At 37.6% G+C, this 15,452-nt stretch overlaps 1 protein-coding gene across 3 annotated transcripts in view; it reads left to right on the forward strand.

Annotated features, from left to right (window-relative positions):
• The window catches only part of ROR2 (receptor tyrosine kinase like orphan receptor 2), a 138,258-nt gene that overhangs the window by 72,147 nt on the left and 50,659 nt on the right, over nucleotides 1-15,452 (forward strand). The window contains exon 1 of one of the 3 annotated variants that reach the window (XM_009566354.2): nucleotides 2,988-3,053. The exons of 1 other annotated variant lie outside the window; for it this stretch is intronic. The gene's annotated coding sequence lies outside the window, so the exon portion shown is untranslated. Of the gene's footprint in view, nucleotides 1-2,987; nucleotides 3,054-3,146; nucleotides 3,169-15,452 lie in introns of those variants that run through there. One more of the 3 variants, XM_054055345.1, reaches the window with a different exon arrangement.

A 15,452-nucleotide genomic window follows, 5' to 3' on the forward strand; every position in this document is an offset into this window, starting at 1 on the left:
CATCAGCATAGCTGAACTGCACCAGCTTCATAGCTTTCAGTTAAATCATTTTGGTTTTATAAGATGTTTGCTTTTCTCTGATAAATAAAAGAGTTCTTAAAACTTACGTATATTTGTTTGTCATAAGTAATTATAAATGATATATATCTATATATGTGGCTCATTAACTTGGAGAAATGGTACATCTGCAATAAAAATCCTAGTGTTTATTCTTCTGCATTACCAGGTAGCCGTCTGAATGTATTTTCTTCATTTAAATAGCAATAACTTTATCTTAAAAAGATAGTGAAGATATTAATTTGAACTACTGAGACTTCAGTGAACTATATAATAACACATGCTGTTTGCAGTGCCAAGGTGAAAAGTGTGAGAAAAACCTCATTAAATACATGCCAATAAACTACCACAGAAAAATATATTTTAATTTAATGCAAAGAAATGTTAGCAAGGAAATCAGTCTTGATTAAATTGGTGAAGTACTGGGGGGGGGGAAACATAGTGCCACAGTACTGTGGTTTTGCTTCAGAACACCTGAGTTGTATCATGACCTGCCACTGCTATTCTTAAACAATTAATATTTTGCTTAAGTGATGAAACTCCCAGGTTGAAATACAGGCCTTCAGACTGGGATTAGGGGTGCATTGAATTGACAGTGGTACAAGTTTTTAGGCAATTAGAAGCTAGTCTTGCATCTGTTGGAAAACACAACCGTAGCAGTTTGCTAGGTGTTCAAATGGCCAGGGGGAAAAAAAGAAAGAATAACAGTATTTTATGGCTTTATTTTGCATCAAATTGTGTTTATCAACACTGTTTAATATCAAATTGTGAATCCAAGAGGCAGCTGTACTATGCACTTAGACCATACTGGGGATTTGAAGTGCTCTGACTTCATCTGTGCAACTTGACTACTGGAGACAACGGTAGTCTTGTAGTCCTTGTCCTTGTCTTTAGTCCTTGTAGCCTAAACGGGCCCTTTCAACTCCTTGCTCGTTTCTGTCTGACAGGAAACTGGACATAAATTCATAACATAAAATGACTTAATTGAAAGTCACTTGATGAAATATATTCTGAACACTGAACAGTCTCGAAAATTATGGTGGTGGTGGTGTGTATCAAAGTGATTACTATACTCTCACCCTGAGTCTTTACAGCAGTGGCATTCTGTGGCCTCTGATGGGGTAGGGTAGTGCCCCCTTTGCCCTTTTTACTGGTGTAAAAAGGAGTGAGTTCCCTCTATCCCCACCACAGAGACCATACCTTGCTGTTTAAAGACAAAAGGGAAAATGCTGCCCCTATGCCATGAGAAAGGGAGGAAATCTGTCTTAAATCAGAAATGAACTCTCTTTTAAATTTTTTTTTACAGTTCAGATAATGGAGAGAGGTGGTGCTAACCAGCAAATCCCACTGTCAGCTCTGTAGCACCATAATTTTAGAGTTTGTATTTTGAGCACTGCCATTTTATCAAAAGAAGAAAACAAAATTTTATACTCCTTCTCAACAGAAAGAATCTCAGCTCTGCATCAGGACTCTTCCTTGCTGCTATGAAAGAAACCTGAAATACTTTTAGCAAGGCGGTTAAGTAATTTCCAAGGACTGTAATTAATGTCCCTTTCTCTCTACGTCCTGGGCAAAAAGAGCAAGGTAGAAAAATTTAAAGTCACTTAAGTGCTTCTGCCTATACTTTTTAATTGGAAAATAGGAAAACTTGTTGCTTTCAATGTTTTGTTTTGATTTGGTTTTGTTAAGGAAATGTTGGTTGTCTTTGATAATTAAAACAGTTAAAGGTACATAAGTATGTTATTTATGTACCCATTCCTTTTCTCTAATGGGCAATGAACTTCAGCAGTACTGCAGTTTAATATACATCTATTATCTTATCTCATTTTTACAAAACTAGCAACATGAGTGCAAATGTTTATTACCCATGGATGTGCTGTTTGTTTATGCACGAAACAGATCTGGGAAAAAAATAGTAAAATAGCATCTCTTTTATGTGTATGGAAGAGAAAATAGCATTCCAAGAAGATGGTTTTAATTTGAAACATGTCAACGTAGCAAATACAATTTTATCTGTAGTAGTGAATTGAACTGATTGTTTCTCGTTACCATGGGCTTCAAGATTTTAAAACTGGATCTCAACCTCTCACTTCATTTTTATTCACGGATTGTAAGAGGAAAATAAGGTTTCCTGGCTTTTAAAATCTCAGTTGATTTTTCAGCTTTGAATGAAGGCGTTGAAATTTGGAATGAAGCAAATATTCACTATGTACCTGTGGAATAGTCTGTTTCTCTCAAAAGCTGGTTTAACATTTCAGCTTATTCTAGCTCCAGTTGCTTTGTCTTCAAATAGAGCAAGATCCAAAAGCCAGCTATTTTTAAAAAGTCTTTCACTTTCATCCGCCCTGCCTACATCCCCATGGAGATCTGAAAAGCTGGCTTTCTGAAGAAACTAAATTTTATAGAAGAGGTTGATACATTTTCCCACTTCAATAAGTATAGCTTTGCTTGTCACCTTAAAAGCAGATGGATGGGGGTGGTGTAATTTCATTCTGTTAATCTGCTCTTTATACAGATTAATTGTTTTGTCCAAGAGTTAGAATAGATATTTTAGTAGAAATTATTCTGTGAATTATTTCTGCCATGGCAAACTTAGACCTCAAAGCACAGAGTGGTACATGTACCGCATTTTTGACCCATGAGATTGTTTGTTACAGACACGTTTCATCAAGAAGCATGTGATCTCGCCCTTGTACACAAATAAAGATTTGCCACATATTGCAAGTACTCCTCGCTAACCAGATAGGGATCTTATCATTGCAGGGCAGGGCTTGTTCCAAATACCATGCAGAACCCTCCCTCTTACAGGTGACAAAACAACTTTAAAGTTAGGCATCTTTACAGTCTTTGAGAGAGGGATGACATGCTTCATTTTCTTTTGCAAAATAATTTCAGCTTCATGTAATCCTTCTTCCTTCCTTCATAGTATATTTTTGAAAATATTTTTCTCCCTTGATGCAGAGCATAGAAAACTCTTTCAAGATCTGCATTACTAGGTATGATTTTTGTATGTTTATGACTTCTGTCACGTAATTTTTCTTTTAAACTATGTGCTTATATAGAGGCAAACTGGAAAATTGAGTGTTTCTAGAAGGCTGCCTGACAATCAAGGTAATGTCATATTTTCCAGTAAGAATACTAGATCTATGTTGTGTGATTTAACCAGCAGTTTCTGTGTGAAGAACAGTGTTCACTTTGTTACTGGAGGATTACTGAAAATTCTATAATTAATCACTAGTCTGTCAGAAGCAAGTTTTGGTTGATTTAGTGCCTCATTCAGAATTGAAATGTACATATTTTACCTTAAATGTTGAGTGTTCTGTTTCAAGTTGTATATTCTAGCTTTGTGTAGAATACAAATAGCCTTGGTATATATTTTGGTAAAATGACAAACCATATTAATGATAGAAGATGCTTTGAGCCATGTTGCTGTGAGATTAAAATATACTGCTTACTTATTGTAAAGCTGTTTTTCAGAAGAAAATAACTGTTTGGGCTATATCATTATTATAACAAATGATGAGAGTCTATAGTACTTTTTTGCACATAAACTAGCATGTGTAGCATTAGAGAGTTGGGCGAGTTGATTTAAGAGTAAATGACTGTACTCAATATCCTGCTTCTTACATCAGTCACAACTCTTGCATCTACTTGATATCTCACGAAGTTAAGTGTAAGTGTAGGCTACTAAGCGTCAAAGACATTTACCATTTCTGCTTCCTTAATATCCTTTTGGCTCTTCTTGCTTTTTGCTAGCACTTTGGCCAGGTGGTATAAGCAGGATGAGAAAACAGTCACAACAACCTATATGGCTGTTTTATAAGTTATATTTCAATTTTCTGTAACAGAAGCTCAATTAATCTGATTGTGGAACAACTGGGTTGCGTAGGTCTAATGAACTTGTAGATTATAGCTGAAACCCTGCTTGAAGCTGAGGCAGAATCCTACATAAACACTTTGACTAGAGCGTAGTTTGTTTTATGTGCAGATTACATTTCTTTAAGACCAAGGCAAAGAGATCAGATATAAACGTCGTGCACTTTTCCCTCTCCTGTTTTTGTTTCTGTTGCCATCAGTCTCCTATCAGAAACAGTGACTGAGGAAGATTTGGGTTGGTTTATGTTTGTTTATATATACTACCAGGAAATTGAATGACTTTGGATGGACAGACAGACAGATAAATAAATAAATAAATAGGTAGGTAGATAAATAAATAAGCATCTTTTTATTAGATAGCAAGCTGTTCTTTCAGAAACAGTAGTTAATGAAATGTCTCAGTCTGGCACTTTACGGCACTTTACAACTGCAAGAAATGAGCTGTAGCTAATAGCTTTTCCCAGATACTAATAAGAAATTGAAAAGCTCCAGGAAGAGTATTAGCCATCCAACATTTAATTATTCTTGTAGTTTAAAAGTGTTTTACCCAATCCTCTCTCATACTTGCCTGTAAATTAAGCTCTTAGTGTATTGTTCTAAAAATAACCTCAATGCTAGTTAGTGCTCATGCAGACTCAGTCTTCATTTTGAGATTAAAAATGAAACGATGTACTGCTTCAGGTTATGAATATCCTTAGGCAAAGTAGTGTACACTTGATAATGTATGTCTTATCCATCAAGGGCTTTCTGATTGGGACCACCAAATTATATTTAAAATGTCACGGATTATTTTCCTCTTCCAGTCCTTTTTCACATATCTCTAAAGACATTTCCAAAATGGGCTTACTTTTAACCTTCACTTCTCTGATCTGTGGGTGTGGGTCTAGAGTAGTTGAGGCTAAGCAACCCAAAACTGTGTGCTTAGGCGGTATGGTTAGAGGAGGTTATGGTTATACTAGGCAAGTGGGCAGGTGTTTTGCTGAGAACTTCATTTACTATCTGGCTTCCTGTTTTTCCCCAGTGGGACCCATTTTTCACTCCACATGTACACCACTACATCTAAGCTTTTCTTCTAGAGTTCTGCAGTGCCTACATATCCAAGCTCCCCATTCCCTTCTGAAGACTTATCCAGACTTTCTCAGTTCCCCTGCCTCCCCTTTGCCTTCCTGCCTTTATTCTTATTTGTCTGTATATAGAAGTTCTTGTCTTCATTGTTTGGTTTGCTAGAGTGAAGTTGCAGCACATGCTGCTTGCCAAGGGGTGTGGCTGATCAGCCAGATGTGGATCCTACAGCTGGCAAATATTTCCTTCCTCACTTACCAGCCAATCTCCACTATCCAATCAGTAGACTTGCATGCTTTGAGAACCTTGGGCTAAACTTCACTGTCTTCCTCTCAGTTGTGGTAAAGCAGAGTTTTGACTTTGTGGCCCACATATCTTGTAGGTCTGAGATGTGTCTGTTTCCCTAAGCAAGAAACAGTGAATAGTATTAGTAAACAAGATGCCTTTAAATACTGCGTATTGTTTCTGGTATAGTTGTCACCTTGTTTTTACTGCCTTTGCCAGTATTAAATATTATGACAAGGAGGCTGGGGTAACATATGTTTCTGCCATCCCATCGAAGTAAAAATCCAAATGGCTCTGCAAAAACACTGTGCTCTGTGAACAAGAGCCATTGTTCTGGAGACAGTAAACTGGAAATCAGTATGTTGTGGTGACTGAGGCTGTTGATGGGCTCAGTCTGTGGAAGAAAAATGCACACACTGCTACCCAGAGATGGTTCCCAGAGTCACCAGTGACTGACTCCCAATGCAAAATTTCACAGCTGTGCTCTTTTCCCCTCCTTTCTGGCTCCAAATAGTACCCACAGCACGGTTACCACCACTGTCTTTATCTAGTTATGCAGGTCCTTTGCTAAGTCCCCATGTCCACTTATACCACCCACCCCCACTCTCCCACGCCCCAAACTCCCTCCCCTCCCTGCCGCCCTTCTCCACACCTACTTGCCTTTACTTCTGCAGAAACACGCATATTGTCCCAGGGGCTGGTTCTGTGTAAGCATTAGTTAACAGTGTGGGTTTGATGTCTTGGCTCATTGAAGGAGATGGAAATCCCATCTCACTGAAGTCATAAACACTAACCTTTGTGCTGGGTACATGGTCACTACCACTGTTTTAGCATGAAGCCCTTAATTTCTTTCTTAAATGGCTTTTAAATCTGAAATTTGGGATCCTAAATGCTCTTTAAGTTACTTAACTAGTTTTCAGAAAATTACTTTAATTTCTACACTGTTGAATATTTCTTAAAAAGTGCATGTTTAAAAGATGCCGGAGGAATGGGACTGGAGAGAGGAAAAAAATCAAAATTAATTTTTACCGTGTGCATACTCCTAACTCTGTTAATACTCTCTTTACAGTATAATACAGGCTGCCATTCATACACAATCCAGGTTTCCAACTGCCTGCAAATAATGACCAATTCTGTTGATGCAGTCAATTTTGAAGGGAAACATGCATTCAAAATGCTGGAGATGTGAGATGCAAGAATTACTGCTAATTGTGTGGACATTGAGAATCTGCAAAATCGGAAGGTTCCCTATTTGAAAAGATTGACCCATATAGATTTTTGAAGGTCTGCAGAGCACTAGTATGGATTTTACATTCATTTAGGAGATTGTTTAATATGTAGGTAATAACTCTTCCACAACACATCTCCCCAGAGCTGCTGTTTACAAATGAGTAAAGTTATATATTTCTAGAAATGAAAGGAGACTTGAAAATGCAGCAACGTCTGTTTATGGATTTAACAGTGTTAAATCCTAACAGTCAAGCAATGTGACTAGTAGATGTGGGAAGTAACTTAATCTACTTTGTTTGCTTGCAAAACATATTTCAAAAGACGTTAGGGAAAAATATTTTACTCTTATGATTGTACAAATTTAAGTCAGCTTTCTCTGGTTGATGAATCTGGATTTTCTTCTGATACATAAACTGCACGGCTCATCTCTGCACAAATGCACAATTCCTAAAACAAGCCAGTTACTGTTTAAACAGCTAGTATAAATAATGAACCACTCCATTACCAAGAATATAAATAAATGTAGACAAGTAAGGGTTCTCTAGAGCTGAAAGTTTAGGTTATGCAAAAATTTCGACAGCTGTAATTTGTAGGTCCTTGTAGACTGAGGGGTGTGAGTGATGTAAACTCTGGAAAGCCGACATTTAATGTATGTCTGTTTTGTCATTTTGCCAAAAGGCAGGACTTCACTGTTGTGTTTCTTTGGCTGTACAAATTTTGAATAGGGCAATATCTGGCAGAAAAAAACAGTGACATATCTCACAGCAAGCAATTGTGCTGTTTTCTGAATAGACTGTCCAACCACGTTTGTTGGGGTAAAGATTGCCACCTAAACATTAACCCTTCTAGAAAGAGAACAGCTAAGTGGAGAAATGCAAGTGGGAAGAAGCAATAAGTTTCTTCATGACTTTATTAATTCTAGTGGCATCAGGAATCACTTCTGAATGGTAAGTAGCAACTTCATAGGTCCTTTGCATAAGCCATGCTGAATGTGGTCGTGATTCTTCATTTCCAGCATCAGCAGCAAGGTTTAAGCTACACACAAAAGAGGCAAAGCTCACTGATAACAAGTTTGTCTCCCTTATATCTGCCTTTGGAAAGCTTTCCACAGGCTACCTGGGGGAATTAGAGCTCCAGGCAGCAGGTATAGAAAGCGCCAAAAGGTACATCAGCAGTGTTGCTGCCTGGTTGCAGTTCATGCAGGAAAGGGCAGCAGCTCTGTCACCTTGGGCTTTCTTCTCTACTGCCCTTGGGGTTCAGGCCGTGCTTAAAATTCAAGATGCAAGGACTGTGGATTTTTTTTGCATCATATATCATGGCTCATACACTCCCCAGGCTTACTGAAAAATGTTACCCAATGTATGTGTCTGTATGGCACCTTCTAAGGGCCTAATCTAGTGAATTCCTTTTACTATCAGAATTCCATAATTATTTCTATGTGTTAAAAAAATAATGTGTTGTGACGTTAACAATAGCTAGGGGACTAAAGGTACAGTAACAATGTAATGCATTTTTGTCTCTGTTTATCTGGATTGCAACCAAGACTTAAAGGTGTGAAAGAATGGCAGAGGCAAGAATTACTACACTAGATTTTCTGACAAGCTGCAGCTTGAGGTGAATGCATGGACTCTAATTTATGCTCCTAGTCTTCCCCTGAAGAATTAAAACAAACGGCATTCACTAAAAAAAACCCTGAACACTCTCTTAGGTTTAGCAATTGCTTTCAGTTAATCTAATAAAAAACACATTTCCAGCTGCTTGGGATTTGTACACATTTATGTCTTAATCACTTCTGGCCTACAGTATTTAAGAGACTGTTAATACAAGTGCTTTTCTCAAATTGTCTTATTTTTGAAAACTTTTAAAGAAGAAAGAAACTGTTTTTTTCCCCTAATACATCTTTTTCTAGGTGGATGTGAACTTTTCAAACTACTTTGAATTTCAAAGGCCTTCTCACTTGCACAGCTGACAGCAACAGGGTATTCTCTCGTCCTAAAGACATGCTCTTATAGGCCCGTTACTCAGGGTATAGCGAAGAATTAACATATGATTTTTTGACACAAGCCTATTTGTTTCTATCCCTGCATCCTGTAATCATCTTCAAATTGTTTATGCATATGTTTTACTCTTGAAAATGTTTTCCACAATTAAAATATAGGAAACTATGAGAAAATTGCAGTGTCTGATTCTATGAAAAAGGCTGAGGTAGTGCTGAATTGAATGATTTCAATACCTGCTGGTACTGAATGACAATTTAGTCTCCAGACATCCAAGCAAGTCTAAATTCTGATCAGCCTTTTTATATTCTAGTTGACTGAAGTGGGATGAGTAGTAATGACAGCCTTTGCTCTCACTACTGTCTGTCAATGTGTGCTCAGTTTTGCTGAGCTCTTTCTCTCACAAACTTTAGCTACAAACTCTGTGGAGGAAATTGTCAACTTACCATAAAGGCTTCATCTTACTATATTATTCCACGTTAAGCATTACTGCACCTACGCAGCTTCTTTTGAATGCTTAGTTACTGGAATGTTGGAGAACTAAAGAAATTCGATCGCACTTGTATCCTCTAATAAGTGATTTTGCTTAATATACCTCATTAGGAGTAATTTTGCAGTAAACTGACATAATTGCATCTTACAGTAACTTAGCTGATGTAATAGTTGCAGTTGATATGCTAGCACTTTGAGACTGGTGTGGAATGTTAGATTCTTTACTTGAAAAGCAAAATGCATGTGAAAGGGTTTGGTTATTGGCCTGCTTGTTGTCACTGTACTGGTGCTCTAGTAATAGCATTGTTATAAATCTTTTTAAAAAGAAAAGTAGAGCAATCAGAATGCAATAAATCAGGATGTGATCTAGCCCTTTGTACTAACTAAAGCATCAAGGGGCTGTTGCTCAAGTCAAATTCTACCATAAATTGCAAGTCCGCTAAGAATTACCATTTTATGACTCAGGAACATAAGGTCACTTCAAATCTGCTTACAAGCCTTGTTACAGTAACATAATACAGTCTATATGTTCCCTCTTTGTTTATAAAGTAGTTTCACAAAGCTCTGCCAAACCAAGCAACTCAAAGTTTGCAGAGCCTTTGTTTCATGGAAAGTGATAGGTAGAGGGGGGGATTATGGTAAAGAATTCAGTCCTTCTGTGAAAACTAAATTTGAGTTGCTGTGCTGTGGCAGGGATATGTGGTCCTCAATGCTGACTTTTACAGTCTATGAATCTCTTTCTTTGTCATAATAATTTAATTTTATTTTTTCCATTTTGTAGAACTTTTCCTGGAAAGGTGTCTATGCTAACTAAGGACTTAATCTGTTACCGTTCGAGTCTCAAACTCGTGTTGGCAGTTGTAACTGTGTAAGAATTGCAGTGCCAGGTAGTCAGTTCTGACTTATCTTTCAATTTCTGCATGAGCAGTGGAATTCAGATTCTTTTACAGGATTTACAGGGAGGGCTTGGATTTTTTGTTTCCATGTTTATGTGCAGAAGAGAAGAATGGGAGAGAGAAATCTGTAGCAGCCTGTTTTGTTTTCTCTGTATGCAAAATACAGTTTTTTTCTGTTCAGTTGTATTCAGATTGACATGTCATGTTTGTATTACCTTGACTTACATGTCATTTACCTTGTGTTATCAATAAGATTTCCTGTGTTAGCAGCTTAACTGGATATTAGTTTTATTGGAGATAGGTATGTTTATAAATATACAGAGAATTTTCTCTTTTGAGGAATAAATAATCTGTTGTTCATTTTTTTATGAGTAGGAGAACATGCATATAATATATAATTTCATTTAATAAATAAAATTAAAATAAATATTCCTAGAATATGTTTCATGACTTCCATTCCTGAAATATGTTTCATGACTTCCATTATCCCAGAAGACATCTTAATAGGCTTTTCTAATTATATTTTTCTTCTGAAAAGTTACAATAGCGTAACCAATTTATCTGCCGTATTGCATAGCCAGGAGACAGTCAGAGACATCCAAGTAGATGAGCAGAACCTATTAGCGGTGCTTACTTTATCGAATGAGTGAGGTTAGGTATTTCGGATTAATGTATACAAGGCAGAATATATAGGCAGAGCAGAGAAAAACAAACTAGCCAAGAATGACAAGGTCAAGGGCAATATATCAATCGACTGGCTTTCTGGCTCATAGTAGTTTTAAATATTTGAGAAGCCATTCCAAGAGTTCTCCGTTTGGTTTTAGATCTTTGACCAGATCTTATCTGCATTCATAGAGCTGGACTGTAAATCACAAAGTCTCTTTCATGTTGGCTGCTTTGTAGAAAATCTAAGAGGCAGTAAGCAGTAGACATAGTGGAAAATCCAGAGATGCTTTTACCCAGTGTAACTTTAATTTCTTGTCCAGTGGTAGAAAACGCAGTGTGTGCAAATAACCACTCACGTCATTTCAAAGATACATTTCTTAAGTGCCACAGCAGACAGCTAATGGTTAGGCATGGTTACTGTCTAACTTGGTGCTTTGAACAGAATTCCCTAAGGATTTTATGCATGGTAGCATGCATAAATACCAGGAAAAAATAAGGTCCCATACCTTTAGTAGCACAGTAACTGTTATTTAATGTGGGTACTCTGCCAAGATTTAAAAATGTGGGTACTCTGCCAAGATTTAAAAATTTGTCTGTAGTTGAATTTTGTTATAGGAAAAAGCTGATTCTCTCATGCCCCTGAAAGACTGAGGAGGAAACAGCTAGATGCTCACATAAAAAAAAAGTTGTAGATAACAAACATTTTATAAAAGTAAGTTTTGAGAAATTAATGCCTGGTAGTAGTAGATAGCTCTGTTTTCAAACTGGTGGCAGATATAATAAACTTCCCTGGTCTACAGTACCATGATAGATTGCTTCTGACCACTTTAATGATGGCATCTCTGTAACTGCTATCAAAGATATCTTGGGGTTGCTAATTTTTATGGTATTATTTTGTCCTGTAAATGTTATTTACTATCAATTAGGCTGATTCCCCTAGATGACCATCAGATAACTAGTTTATATTGCTGTGAAGCCTTCTCAGGTTAAACTCAAGCAACTGGGCTTATTTTGGAACAGGGTGTCTATGTTTTTGATGGGAATCAAACTGTTGGTCTCGTATTGATGCTGACTAGTGTGTGACAAGAAATGCACCTGGCTTTGAAGTTATCTTGCTGGTTAACTGGCTTGTACTCTTGTGAGTTTCCCTCTCCCACCCTGCTTCGCTGGCCACATTGCTGTCAATACGGTTTGCGTCCTTTTGATGTTGAGTGACCTCCTGATCTGTGTGTGCTGAGCTTAAACTGCTGTCTTCTCCATTTCTGACAGTCCCCTGTCTGAGTCAGCTGCTGTGCCAAACACCACAGATCACAGCTTGTGCAGCAGCACAGAACAAGCTGGTAATTATCTGATGGGATCTGTACCAGCCAGACTCAGGAAATTCACATAGCGCATGGAAAGTGGTTTGACTACATGTGCAAGCAAGGATGGAGCAATTTGTTCCTGCTTCTGTTTTAATACCAGAGGAAACCCAGTATTTTAGAATATACCCAGTCAGTATTTTAGAATATTTCAGTATTGAGAATAAACAGGAGCATTTGCAGTTAAGAAGTTCCCCATTAAGCTCAGCAGTTTTCTACGTTTCTATTGACAGCAAGTGCCAACTATGTGCGTATGTTGCTTCCAAGTACAGCACACAACATGGGACACTTCCATTGAAGCTTCATATTCAACAGAGGGGTTGGATTCCTACAAGTACCTAAAATCATGTAATTTCTTAATGTTATTCTCTGCTATAATGGCGGCTTTGATTGCTATGTATATAGATGTATTCTGGTTCTAGCATCCTCGCCCACTTATGAGAGTTAGCAGTCTTCTGTACTTGGGAGCTAATGCAGTTTTACAGCTGTCCATAGCTAACATGAAAGAAGGCAGCTGCTTATACACTTGAAACAATTTATTTGGCAATTGCTCACGCTTGTTACAAAAAGTTCATATGTGAGGCCATCTAGATTGGCAGGGTTGGTGTTTGCTTGCAAAACTTTATGGTAATGTGTAATACAAGTAAGTAATACTTGTGCAAATATTTGCCTAAGAATAATGAAAACCACAGTTGTCCACTTTAATTAAGTAAGCAACAGTTGCAAGGGAATATATCAAAGTAACATATGGATCTGAACAAAATACCTGTTATGTATATTTTCAAATGTTGATACATAATAAAATACATAAAACCAGAATGCAAGTACACCCCAAGTTTAATTCTTACTGTGAAGAACATTCTTCTTCCTTAAAACAGAGTCTTTTTCAATACCAAAGCTAAAGGATCTGCATTCTTACTCGGAAGTGTTAGGAATGAAGACCAGCATGTTTGGCAGTTGCTTGGAGTAGCTGTCAGCTTTGGTGTGCTTCACACTTCAGTGGTGGAACCAACCAATTTTCCAGCAGTAAATGCTGCTGGTTCCACACAGCTTGTTCCACTCCCGTCTGTGATTATGGCTGCAATAGTTTACTCACAGATATGGGCCTTTTTTTTTGGCATTTGTTAAAAGTGTAAGAAGCCATTGCTTCAAGTGAGTGGTTTTCTGAAATCTCAGCTGTTTTTGCATGCGACTTTCAGACAAGATTCATTCAATGTATGAGTAAGTATTGGAGGTCATGGCTCAGTGCCATGAGTTAACCTTGTAATCTAAAATTAGATTGTACATGTTGTTTCTCACTTACATGTCATGAAAACAGGTGTTTTACAGCCTCAGCGTTTTTGATGATGTGGAAGCAAGACTGACCCATGTGATAAACGAAAAACCAAAGTCAGTCCTTCTGCCAGAGTAACAAAAAGATGAGAAAGTTTGTAGTTTGCAAAACAGGAGTTTACATATGCAAGGTTTGGAGCTTTTTGGTGTTGAGATGCAACTTTGAAAGTGCACAGCGCTTTACACAAGTATTGCTTTCGGGACTCATTAAAATGACAATGTTGTAGCCTTGAATATTGCTGCTGAAAATCAATTGCAATAAAATGATTTCAAGGCCGATCTTGTGGTTAGCATCAGTTATGATCACTAAGCTGGATAATAAGGGATGATAGTGGAGGCTAAGGAAATCACTACCTGGCTTGGGGAAATATGTAGTAGTTGGGTGGAGACTGCCAGGTGCTCTGAGCCTGCAGGCTAGTCAACACGTGGCCGGCTGTCCTTTACACCCATGGCTTAGAGAAGCTGCTCCTTATTTTGCGTGCAGGCAGATGTGGCAGAAAGGGACTCCTGTATATAATTATATCATTTGGAAATGATATAATTATTGGCTACTGTCAATGGGAGTGTGACCAGATTTTCATTTAGTGTTTTTCTCTGTCTACCCAACAGAGAAGTTGCTCTTTACACCACTGAAAATGGTATGTATCCATATCTGGAAACATTCTGCTCACTCTGTTTTCCACCTCAGGGCTCTACTCTTTCTTATTATTGTTTTTGATAAAAGAATAAGCAAATAATATCCCACCTCTTTTCATGCAGAAGAGTGTTGCTTGGCTCTGTTAATTAAAGACAAGTAACAGAGAGCAAAGGTATCAACATCCATTTATGCATCTTGGCATCCTTGCACATGTATGCACAGCATGCACAAACGCACACACAGAGAAGTATGTTTAGCCACCAACAGTGTTTGATCTGATCTTAAGTGCTGGTAGTGCTCACTTGTGACTTACCTGGCCACAGCACCTGCACACTGAATTGCTCCCTCAATATTTGCTTCATGGCTGTCAGCACAAGCTGATCTGTTAGTGGTGGAGGGGAATTAGCCTGTTTTTGTGTATATAGACTATTCCTCATTATAAAGAGGACTTTCAGCAGAAAATTAAGAATTTTAAGTAATTGATCTAGAAACCAGCATACTTTGTATTAAAAAGAAATTTGCCCTCTCTAAGAATTCAATCTGGTGTATTTAACTTTATGCCAACTGGTCATGAGAAAAACCTATAGTAAGAAAGAATTTTGACTAATAGGTAGTTACTTCTCTTTGAACACAGTATTCGGTGTTACATATTTGCAGCCTAACTTTGTAAAATCGTGTAAAATATGACTCAGTGGAGACAAAACCCAAGTAGGCAGGTAGAGCTCCAGATAGTCAGAAGCATTCTTTTCTATCTAGTTGGGTCTTTTAAAAATTGTGATGCTTGGTGATAAGAAAGAGCATGAACATCTATTTAATGGTTTTATTTAGTGATGAGTATTGCCCTACCATTTGTTCATTTGCCAACCTTGGTTTCTTAGAATACTGAGAAGCCAGGCCTACCTGGGTGCCCTGGTTTCTCAAATTAGTGTTTAACATCAGGCACTGGGGTTGAGAATTAATTATTCGTTGGTCTCTACTGTAACCTTTCTGTCAGGAAGAAGGTTGTAATGCTTACCCACAAATATATTTATCAGAAACTGCTCTGATATGAATGTGCTATTTACTCTCACTGTTTTCTGGAGAGCAGAGTGGCTGTTAACTGCGCTACCTTCCGAGGTGGTGCTGCAATTCCTGCTTCAGAAATACTATTAAAGGTGAAAACGAAACAAACTGTAACAAGGTTTTTTTTTACACTTACAGTAGTTCCATTGCTTGTAGTTGTCAACGCAGTCAGAATAGCTGTTAGGATAGGTCATAGTAGTTCTTACTACATTGAACTGTTACGCTCAGCTGTGATGTGTGCTAGTTTTATATTAGCACCTAGGCTGAGGGAGATTAATATTGGGTTTTGTTTCAAACATAGGTAAACATTTAAGAGTGGGCTTGTAAATAAGTCCATTTTCAAGTGTCTGTCTGACTAGGAGTGTTTTTCTGAACTGGAGTCTTAAAGATTTCAGCCTAAGGCTGCAAACAGGACTGGCATTTTTAGATTCTAAATTATTCTTCAGAAAAACAGAGCACTGTGAAAATTGTTGTTTGTCCTTGTTGATGGAGTGTTATA

Source organism: Cuculus canorus, chromosome Z, assembly GCF_017976375.1.
Source record: "Cuculus canorus isolate bCucCan1 chromosome Z, bCucCan1.pri, whole genome shotgun sequence".
NCBI lineage: Eukaryota > Metazoa > Chordata > Aves > Cuculiformes > Cuculidae > Cuculus > Cuculus canorus.